The sequence below is a fragment of the Callorhinus ursinus genome, unplaced genomic scaffold, assembly GCF_003265705.2.
Source record: "Callorhinus ursinus isolate GAN/ISIS: 27379988/994484 unplaced genomic scaffold, GSC_fseal_2.0 scaffold1, whole genome shotgun sequence".
In the NCBI taxonomy this organism is placed as follows: Eukaryota; Metazoa; Chordata; class Mammalia; order Carnivora; family Otariidae; genus Callorhinus; species Callorhinus ursinus.
In genome coordinates, this window is record NW_027397063.1 from 28,073,782 (window position 1) to 28,085,093 (window position 11,312).

At 33.3% G+C, this 11,312-nt stretch overlaps 1 pseudogene; it reads right to left on the minus strand.

Moving 5' to 3' along the window:
• Nucleotides 1-8,390: 8,390 nt before the first annotated feature.
• On the minus strand, nt 8,391-9,716 carry LOC112834122 (mothers against decapentaplegic homolog 2 pseudogene; annotated as a pseudogene).
• Between the last annotated feature and the right edge of the window lie 1,596 nt (nt 9,717-11,312).

Below are 11,312 nucleotides of genomic sequence, written 5' to 3' on the forward strand. Positions count from 1 at the left end.
TGATGATGATGCGGGGCTCAATCCCAGGACACTGGGATCATGACCTGAGCTGAAGGCAGCCCCTTAACCAACTGAGCCACCTAGGCAACCCTGTTTTTTTACTTGTTAATATGAATCTTTTCTGGTGGTTTGAGGGACAGTCAATCTTCATAAATATACCATTTGCAATTGAGATCCTAAATGAGAGAGAACACCATCCACTGCTACAGAAATTTCCTTCATGCCCCTTCTCTTTCAATTCCTGTACCCATTTACCCAGAGAAAACAATAATTCTGATTATTTTCTGGCACATACTCACCTGGCTTCTTCTAGAAACTCAGCTAGTGGATCATACAATGAGTAGTCTAATGTGTAATGTTATAAATTTACTTCCAAATTTTTTCTAACATAAAATTTAAAACTATAAATTTAACCAATTATTTTTATATCTGCATCCTACTGATTTTGATATTTTATTTATTTATTTATTTGCGAGAAAGAACATGAGAGAGAGCATGAGCGGGGGAGCATGCCTCAAATTATGTTATGCTTTCTAGTTCAAAATATTTTCATTTTGTGTATTTGTTTGTTTATATGTGTGTGGGTGAGAGAGAGATCTGCTCTCTGAATGCTTTTTGTGTATAAACTTAAGAAAATTTTAGTTTTTAGAGATATGTTATTGATTAATTGCATTTTAGTCACAAAATTTTGTATAATATTTAACTTTTTAAATTATTTGACATTTGTTTTAAGTTTCATCAAGTGATGTATCTTGCTGAATGTACCATGTCCAACTGAAATGATTGCATATTGTGAAGTTGTTAGGTTCAACGTTCTATACATCACAATCAATACCAGGTGATTGACTAAGAGTGTTTTCATTTTTCTATGTTTTCCTTGCTTTTTTTTCTAGTTGTTTTTATCAATTTCTGAAGGACAAGTTTAATATCATATAATCTGCTTATGATATACTGTATTTCTCTGTATCTATTAATTCTTGTTTCATATACTTGTACTTAATTTCTATTATTTGAACATACATATTTTTAATTGTTTGAATTTTCTGAATAATACATCTTTCATCATTATGAAATATTGCCCTTTATCTTTTACAATTTACATTTGTGGTGAAATCTACTTTTCTCCCATATTATTCTAGCACACACAATCTACTTAAGCTTCTTATGCTTTGGGTTGGTATATATTTTTCTATCCAATCACTTTCAACATATCTATATGACTTTATTTAAATTGTATCATTTGTAGAATTATTCTTCTCCATTCTGTCATCATTACATTTAATTGGTATATTTTGTTCATTACTACTTAGTGCAATTATTGTTGAGGTTAGATTTAATTTTAGAATTTTATTTTAATTTATTGCTTATCATTCTCTTCTTTATTTCTGCCCCTCTTTTCTTGTCTTCTTTTGAACTACTGGAATACTTTTAGACTTTCATTTTAGTTTATCTAATGACATTTTAGATAAAAGTATTTGCACAAATTTTTGGTGCCTGCTCTATGGATTAAAATACCTCCACACATTTTCATAGTCCCCAAGAAATAACATATTTATACCTAACAGAAAATGTAGAAACCTTGTAACCATATATAACAATTTACCTACCATAAGTCCTTTATATTATTGTTATTATATATACATATATTATGACTACATATGTTTTAAATCCCACAAGACAATAATACAATTTTGCCTCAAAACAACTGTATATTGTTAAAAATATTAAGAGGAAAATATATCATTTTATCTATTATTATTTCTCCAGATTCAAGTTTCCACTGCATATCATTACCTTTCATTTTATTCTTATTTTTTTAATTTATTATTTTTTTATACTTCATTTTAAAAAACTTCTTTTAGCATTTCTTAAAGTACAGGTTTTCTGGCAAAGAAATTCTCTTTGTTTTGTCTACATGAAAACATCTTTATATCAATTTTATTTATTTATTTATTTATTTATTTATTTATTTTTAAGATTTTATTTATTTATTCATGAGAGACGGAGAGAGGGAGGGAGAGAGAGTGAGAGAGAGAGAGAAGCAGAGGGAGAAGCAGGCTCCCAAGGAGCAGGGAGCCCGATGCGGCACTCGATCCCAGGACCCTGGGATCACGACCTGAGCCGAAGGCAGAGGCTTAACCATCTGAGCCACCCACGTGCCACAATTTCATTTTTAAAAGACATTCTGAGTGGATACAGAAATCAATTTCAGTGGCACTTAAAAATACATTGTTCCATTGTCTTCAGGCCTCTGTTGTTTCTGATAAGAAGTCAATGATTGTTCAAATCATAACCCTTTGTGCAAAACATGCTGTTTTTTTCCTGGCTACTCTTAAGATTCACCTTGATTTTTCTCTTTATCTTTGATTTTAGTGGTTTGACAATATGCCTACGTCTTTTTCTTTGTTTTTTATTCTTCTTGTGTTTTGTTCAGCTTCTCAAATCTGTAAATTTGTATCTATCAATACTTTTGCAAAAATTTCAGCCATTATTTCTTCAAATATTACATCTCTCTCTCTGAGACACTGATTACAGATATATTAGAGTTTTTAATATTGTTCCACATGTCCCTAAAACACTGTTCACTTATTTTTCAATTTCTCCTCACTCCTGAATTTGCACAGAAAAAATCAAAACAAAGCAAAAACCAAAACACTTTATTAGTCTAGGTTTATATAACTGATATTAAAGAATCAAATGTTGTTTTTGATGGGATAACATTTGGCTTAAAAAATGGTGATGTTTATTATAATGTGTTCTCACATTCAGATAACTTCAATCTGTCTACTGCTCTGTACATGTATATATTATTAAGCTACAACAGAGGTTGGTAAACTATGGCCCATGGGCTTCCATCTGTTTTTTCTAAATAAAGTTTTTTAAGTTACAGCCACATCCTTTATTTTCATATTTCGTTTTTTTAAAGATTTTATTGATTTATTTGACAAGAGAGACAGAGAGAGAGGGAACACAAGCGGGGGAGTGGGAGAGGGAGAAGCTGGCTTCCCGTGGAGCAGGGAGCTCAATACGGGGCTCGATCCCAGGACCCTGGGACCATGACCTGAGTCAAAGGCAGATGCTTAGTGACTGAGCCACCCAAGAGCCCCTATTTTCATATTTTCCATAGCTGCTTTAGTACTACAATGTCAGAGTTAAGTAGTTGCAACAGAGACCATAAACACTAGATGCCTATGGGGTGCCTGGGTGGCTCAGTAGGTTAAGCATCCAACACTTCTTTTCAGCTCAGGTCATGATCTCAAGTCTTGGGATCGAGCCCCATGTAGGGCTCCAATGCTCAGTGAGGAGTCTGCTTGAGATTCTTTCTCTCTCTCCCTCTGCCTCTCCCCCTGCACACATGCTCTCTCTCTCTAATAAATAAGTAAATATTAAAAAAAAAAGAACCAGATGCCTAAAATATTATTATCTGGCTATCTTTAAAGGAAAAGTTTGACAACTCTTAATCCAGAATAAGATAATTGAAAAATACGCCAAAATCTTTATATAAATGAGCTTAAAAGAATCAGATTTATTGCTAGAAACAAACTATAGACAATTTTTTGAGAATTATTTGCAGAGAATTCATTAATAACACATCTAATGAATAAATACTATCCCCCAAGAAAACTTCATCCATTCTCTACTTTAGATTACAAAAGATATTAGAAACATTATTTTTTCAAATATGAAAAGAAAATGATCACCAGTATTAAATTAAATGGTAATAATTGATAATTAGTCTAGTGAAATCCATTATGGCCTAATTATTGTTTAGGGAAGAAAAAATACATTTTAAAATAACTTGGTAAGAAGTCAGGAAACTTACTAATACTTGTCACTTGTATAATATCTGGATTAATTCATTTTAAAAATTGAAAATTAAAATATGGTGATATGGTAAAATTATATTAAGATTTATAAAAGCAATAAAAATATGTTTTCTTAAAGAAAAAGCTATTGAGCATTATCATTAAAAGACAAACTTATGCAAAGAATTTTTAAAAAAATTCAAAATAAATCAAAGTAAACCATACATAAGATGTTCCTATAAATAAGAATTCAAGAGGGATCATTAGATTTCTAAGTATTGAATTTAATGACCATGTAAAGATTATCAAGCATTTTAAGGATATTAATAAATGGGAGAGAAGATCTAATGCACCAGTTACATACATAGATTACAGATTAAATCAATATATCATTTTATATGAATAAAAAATAAGTTTCTGAGAATGTTCAAAAGTTGGACAGAAAATAACTGTCCTAGTTGAAGGAACTAATGTTTGGTTCATTACCTCAGGAAAAGATCCAGAAAGATAGATTTACGCAGACCTGTGAGTGACAGGTTCTAGAATAGAAACCATCACGTCAACAGGAAGGAGATTCTAGAACAAACTACCTTGAACTGAAAATTCAATCCCTTCATTTAGAGTGAATGGAGGAGACTGATGTGTAGAGGCTCTAAGGCCAAAGTCAACCAAAAATCACTTAAGATCTTTTTTTTTTAAGATTTTATTTATTTGACAGAGAGAGACACAGCGAGAGAAGGAACACAAGCAGGGGGAGTGGGAGAGAGAGAGAAGCAGACTCCCTGTGGAGCAGGGAACCCAATGTGGGTCTCGATCCCAGGACCCTGGGATCATGACCTGAGCTGAAGGCAGATGCTTAATGACTGAGTTACACAAGTGCCCCCAAAATCACTTAAGATCTTAACAATAATTTTGACTGTGTATACATTTCTTTAACTAGTACCTGCTATATTAAAGTCATGCTTAAAAGATTTTATTTATGTCAAAGAATTAAGACAAGACCTAACATTTATGTAGTGCTTAATCTGCTTTAAGAACTGTTCTAAGTGCTTTAAAATACTAAATTATGTAATCTTCACAAGATTTTGTCAGCTTCCCTATAAGCCCAGACCCACATTGTCCTAGAAACCTGTTCCTAACTCCTACTCTACTCCAGAACCAAATTTTAAAGAGACAAATACTTAGTTCTGCAAAGTTTCAGAGTCTCCAAGCCATCTTCACTGCTCTCACATAAATTACAAGTCTGGAGGTCCCTGAAAACAACTTCCAGTTTGATAATTTACTCAGACTCACAGAACTCACTAAAAGCTGTTATATTCATAGTTACTATTTAATAGTGAAAAGACACAGATTATAATCAGCCCCAGGAAGAGGTTCATGAGATAGAGTTTATGAAATTTCCAAGTTTAAAACTTCTAGTAGTACTCTTCCAGTGGAGCTACGAACAAACACTAACAGCTCCCAGGACGGAGGTGTAACACACATGGAGTACACAACAAGGAAAGTCATCTGAGTCCTGGTATCCAGAGTTTAATTGGGTTTTGGTCATATAAACATGCCTGACTACCCATGTGACTGACCTAAGCTTTCAGCCCCTCCAGAGACCCAAAGCTCCCACAATAAAAGACTGTCAGCATACACTATCAGACGAGTCCCAAGGCCCCAGGCCAATAAAGACATTTTATCAGGCAGGATATCCCAAGCATTTAGAGATTACCTTCCAGAAAATGAGGGCAAAAGCCAACTTCTCTTTGGGTAAGCTTAATTTTTTAACACTAGTCCACAGTTACAGTTCATCTGAGCTGGGCTCCTCATGATCATAGACACATATAAGATACAGAAGGAAAATATGTTTTCAGATTTTAATTAAAGCAAATAGTAACAGGACTAAATGATAGACACACAAAAAATTATATCTAGTTGCACATTCCATCTTAACCAAATATGCTACTTCTTTAAGCCACAAAATTAAAATCCTTTTCAAATTATTGTTATATGATTTCGAAAAGTCTCCTGCATATTTTCCTGTGCATGAAAATGGAAATGATCTTTGGTAAGGAAATACATACTCAAAATGATTATTATAATTTGTTCCCCTCCTTTCATATATGCAAGGGTCTTCTAAAGAAAGATACAACCTAAAATGTAATAACAAGTAAGCATGCTGCAATTTCATGTCTTGGGAAACTATCATTTTCCTTAATTATGAATAACATTCTTATTAACAAAACATTCAGAGAAGTTGTAAAGGACAAGTATACACCCTTACTTTGTAGTCAACATAAGGTACAAGAATGACAAAGTAGAAAAAGCACAGTGCAGAGCAGCTAAATTATGAAGGCACAATTTGTAAAACCTTATACAAATATGTTCCCTGGCTTTATGAGTTGAAATTAAAAAGTGAACATACCTTTAAATAAGCTTACTATGTGAAACTAACCATGGTAAATGCTATGTGTCAGTGGAGAAATACGCCTATTGGATTATGTTATAAACGTGCATAAATCATATATTTTGCTTGTTTTGGATATTGTACAGAATTTGGTAATGTGGAATTTCCTTTCAATATTTGCAGTAAATCTATTAGGATATAGTAGTTGCTAGCATTCTGACATCTAGCCTTAATGACTATATGCACTGAAAATAAAATGCATCATTTTGGACATTCATTTTCAATTTCATCTGCCAAGTGGAATGGTATCATGTATAAGATCAATAGAGTGATCTGCCCAAACACACAAATCAGATTATACTCTTACCACCACTAAAGTTTTAAATCATCAACAGCACATAATATATCATTCAAAGGTTTTCAATTTTTTGCAACATTTTTCTACAGCACACAGGAAAATTTCTTTTAGCAAGGTAATGAAATCCAACTAATTGGATATTTTATTTAATACTAGCTTCATTAAGGTCATGTTTATAATGTCATTAATCAACTTCCTCATTTTTTATTAACAGATTCATGATAAATAACACATTTTATATTGTCTATTTTGTCAGTTGAACCTCTAGTAAAATACATTTATTTTTTAGAAATGTCTCATATAATGTCTCAGAGAGGCAATTATTACCTAGACTTCTTAATGTATCCCAATTCTTTGGCTAAACTCTAAAACTATAATTTCTGATTATTAAGCCAAAACCATATACTTTTAAAGATACTGTGTTGAAATTTATCTCTTAAACCACATAATGGTTTGGGGGCAGGAAGGAGAGAATCTGTTTTTCAAAGATATTTTCTGCTCCTGGTAAAAACTGGTCATACAAAAGGTGGTGAATGAATAGATTTTGAATAAAATTAATTTAGATATATGCTACAGGACTTCAATAAAAGATATCTATGATCTGCCTCAGGCTTGTGCAAAGTGTTAAACATTCCTCATGATAACTAATCTAATAACCACCCAATAACAGAATGAAAGATTTAATCACAATCTATAAGTTCCCCTACTTTCACAACATTCATTCTGTTCACAGTTATCAAAGGGCAACTATCAGATATGTATATCACTCAACACTTTTTTAAGATAACAGGAAATACAAACTACAGGCCAAAGTAAAATGTAGGCCATAGTTGATGCTTCTAAATGTTTTTCACTGTAAATATTGGAAAAGTGCATAATTCTAAAACCGTGAGATGAAATTTGATTTAAGTGGAAATAGCATGTTTGTCACCACAGAGATTTTTATTTTTTAGAAGGAAAGGTCACAAATATATTCATTTGTATAAACTCTCTACAGGCAAAGTCAGGCGGACTTCAATAGCAGGGAAAATTCTTATTAGCAGCAAGTAATCAGTAAGACAGACGAAATGCTTTATTTTCTAATTTTGAATTCTAATTTTTATTTATTTTCTACATATTAATTTATTTGAATTATTATTTTTTACAAATGTGACTACTTAATACAGTAACTAGATTAAAATATTTTTGTTTTTCTTAAAGACTGAAAGAATTATCTTTTGTTGCAAGGTGTTTTATATTATTTTATTTTACCTCCCCCCAAAAAAATTATTTTTGGTAAAAGGCAGAAAAATTAGTTTTCCTACAAGGAAAATCTGTTTCTAAATGATAATATGACAGACTTAACATATATTCTATATTTTGAAAAGACAAAAATAATGGGTAAGGGGGAATAACAGATTAGATAACTGTAACTTTATGAAGGCATGATTAAATCAAGAAGCTGCACACAAATACCTAAGTTATGCAAATTAAAAATGTATATAAGTAGCACAAATACTATGATACTGAATCATGATACATTACCTGTACACATAACTACTACTGTTTTTAATAAACCTTTGGGACACTCAGCTTTATGCCCAAGATGACATCAGCATGTCTTTAAAATCTCTTCCTCCTGTATGGGAGGGTATTATTGAAACTAATTTTCTCATTTAATATTCAAACACAGAAAACCTATTCTACAAGGCGCTGCCATTAATAAGACTTTAAGTGCTTTTTCTTTCATAAGTTTTTGGACATAACACACATAAACCCATGAAGCTATGACAAATACTATGACAAAAGAGTTATTACATTAAGCCTTTTGATGGGATTGACTGATAATGAAACTTTATGACATGCTTGAGCAACACACAGAAGGGATCACATGTGAGCTAATACTCTGTCCAACCACTGTAGACGTCCATTCAGATGAAGTTCAATCTAGCAAGTGCTCATTACCATCTGCGCTTCTGTATTCTGCTTCCTACCCTTTCACAAAACTCATTCTTATGGTGCACATCCTAGTTAGTTGATACACAACTTCAAAACTCTGATTAGCACACTGAGCAAGAAGAGCAGAAAATTCTGCTGTTGGTGAAGATCTTGAGATTGCAGTCTGGTGGAATCTTACACTCTGTTGCCAGGGGCCAGCTTGATCTCTGATTACACTTGGGGCTCTGCACAAAGACTACACTATCACTTAGGTACTCAGTAAAAAATTCCCCACTTATCTAACATAAGCACATTCCTCTTCCTATATGTCTTCTTGCCATTTCTACAGTAGCATTTTGGTTAACATTGGAGAATAATCCTGTGCAGGACCTTTCTGAGTTTGTTGGATCTGTGACACCATCTACAGGGAGTGAGAGCTGTGATGCATGGAAAGTCTCCGTCTGCCACTCTCTGGTTTAATTCATGATATGCTGCTGAACACCAAAGTACAAGGTCTGAGTAACTGGCTGCAAATTCAAACTATGATTAACAGAGAAAGAGTAATGGGAGATAGTTGTGTGGGAGGTCCTATAGCCATACATTAGTTCATCTGTTGATCACCTGTTTTTCCGTCTTCCCTGATATATCCAAAAAGGAGATGAAGTTTCTGAGATATAGTTACTCTGTGGCTTGGTTCGCACTGGGAAATTACTGTTTTCTGGGATGGAATAGGTACAATCATCTAGAGGTGGCAGTCTGGTTGGGATTTCAATACTGGAGGCAAAACTTGTGTCTCAAATCTCTGGTAGTAGTAAACATACTTCATCCTTTTAGAGATTAAAAGCACATTCACAGTTTACAATTGCTTTGAGTTTGTGATGACTGTGATGGTTAGGCCAGAACCATGATCAGCAACACATAAAATGTGGCAGTCCTTTTCAATGACAGGGCTGTCTTATCCCATTGATCTATCATATTTGGTGTACTCAGTCTCCAAATTTCAGTACAAGTACTTGGTGTGGTAACACCTTTAATATTACAATTTTGAGTGGTGATGGCTTTCTCAAGCTCATCTAATTGACCTGTTTTCTTTAGTTTCTTTTTCAAACTTTTAACTTCTTTTTCATACCATTTTTTTCTGCCTGTCCATTCTGTTCTCCTCTACCTGCTCCTCCAGGTCCACCAAATGATTTCTTCTACCCCAGCAGAAGTGGAGTGGTGGAGTGAATGGCAAGATGGACATGTTCTTACCAAAGGCAGCAATCCACACTAAGAAAATAGCCTCCTTTATTTAACCTGAAGCGCTGTTGACCACCTGTCCCTCAATGCCTCAGCCTGGGGCCCCTTCCTCCTATAGTCTCTTGTCTGCACCATAGGTTGAGGCCTGTTGAGGGTCACTGCCCTGGTCCACCTTCTGTAGTCAAGCCAGGAGTAAACACTTGCTCACACCATGGGGAGGCTTGGGGGCTGCCCCACGGAGTGATCTGAGGACCAGGCAAACTCTGAGCAAAAGAAGGTTTCACAGAGGCCCTGGTGCAAAGTTTATTTTTAAAAATGTCACATACTACACTACACATTCATTTATAAGATTATAAAAAGCAGACTTTCTTTGAAGTACACAATCAATAAACCACCATTTAGTCATATAAATCATAAGAACTTTTTTAAAATTAACTCTACAATACTTTGATTTGAATTCAGATTTTTTAAAAAATTCTAATTTAATTAAAAATCTAATTATAGTATATTATTAATAGCAGAATTCAACTTGTCCCCATGCCACCACATATACAAAATCTCCCACATTATAACTCAAATCAGTGTGTCTGTATCTGAAGTCATTTATCCTCCAATCCAAATTTGCTATTGCTGGTGCTTTTTACTTTTACTTTGTCTAAACTAATGGTTATCAACAGCAACTACCCTAATGCCTAGCCCAGAAGCCAATGTGTCATTATTCACTGGCCCATTTCCTACCTCATGCCAATATCTAACAAACCACATGTGAATTCTATTTTCTAAACGCTCCCTAAATTTTTTATTGCTACTTGCCACTAATTTCATCTTGCTATCATTAATTCTCCTCTGCATTTCTGTAAATTATCATTGCTGCTTTACAAGCCACTCTCCACATTTTATTCAAATTATAATTCCCCTTCCTTGAAAATATTCAGAAATCCCATTCTTACCAAATTACCATATGTCTCTTATTTGCTTCACTGACATCTCATGTAATTCACCACAAAACACCAAATAACATTGTGATTGCATATTTGTTGTTTCTGTGTTTTGGTATTTCAGAACATCATCCCTCAGGATAAACTGAGACCTTCTTAAGGTAGATGACTTCAAAAGTATCCTGAATATTTTCCTATGCCTAAAAATTGAAAAATATCTTTGGTAAAAATAAATAAATAATACTCTGTCTACATTTACTAATTGTGTATTCTTAGCCATGTTAAACACTGTACCTTAGTTTTCTTATTTATTAAACAGAGATAGTAATATGATTTCTTATATAAGATTGCTATGAAGATATAATATATTTATATGTTAAAGGACATAGAACAGTGCCAGGATCATGTTAAGCACTATATAAATATTAGCTCTAATTTCATAAATAGTGTATGAAAACAAGAAATTTTCTTACTCATCATTATCTAAGAAAGTAGTTCCTAAAGTTTATGCTAAATTACTATATGTTAACAGATATACACACAATAAGTGAATTCATAAATAAACTCAAAATGATTATTAAATGAATCAACAGGTGTTACTTTCTGCCCCCCCCCAAAAAAAACAAGCTGGAGGATATGGTGAAATGCTACATGCAGAATCA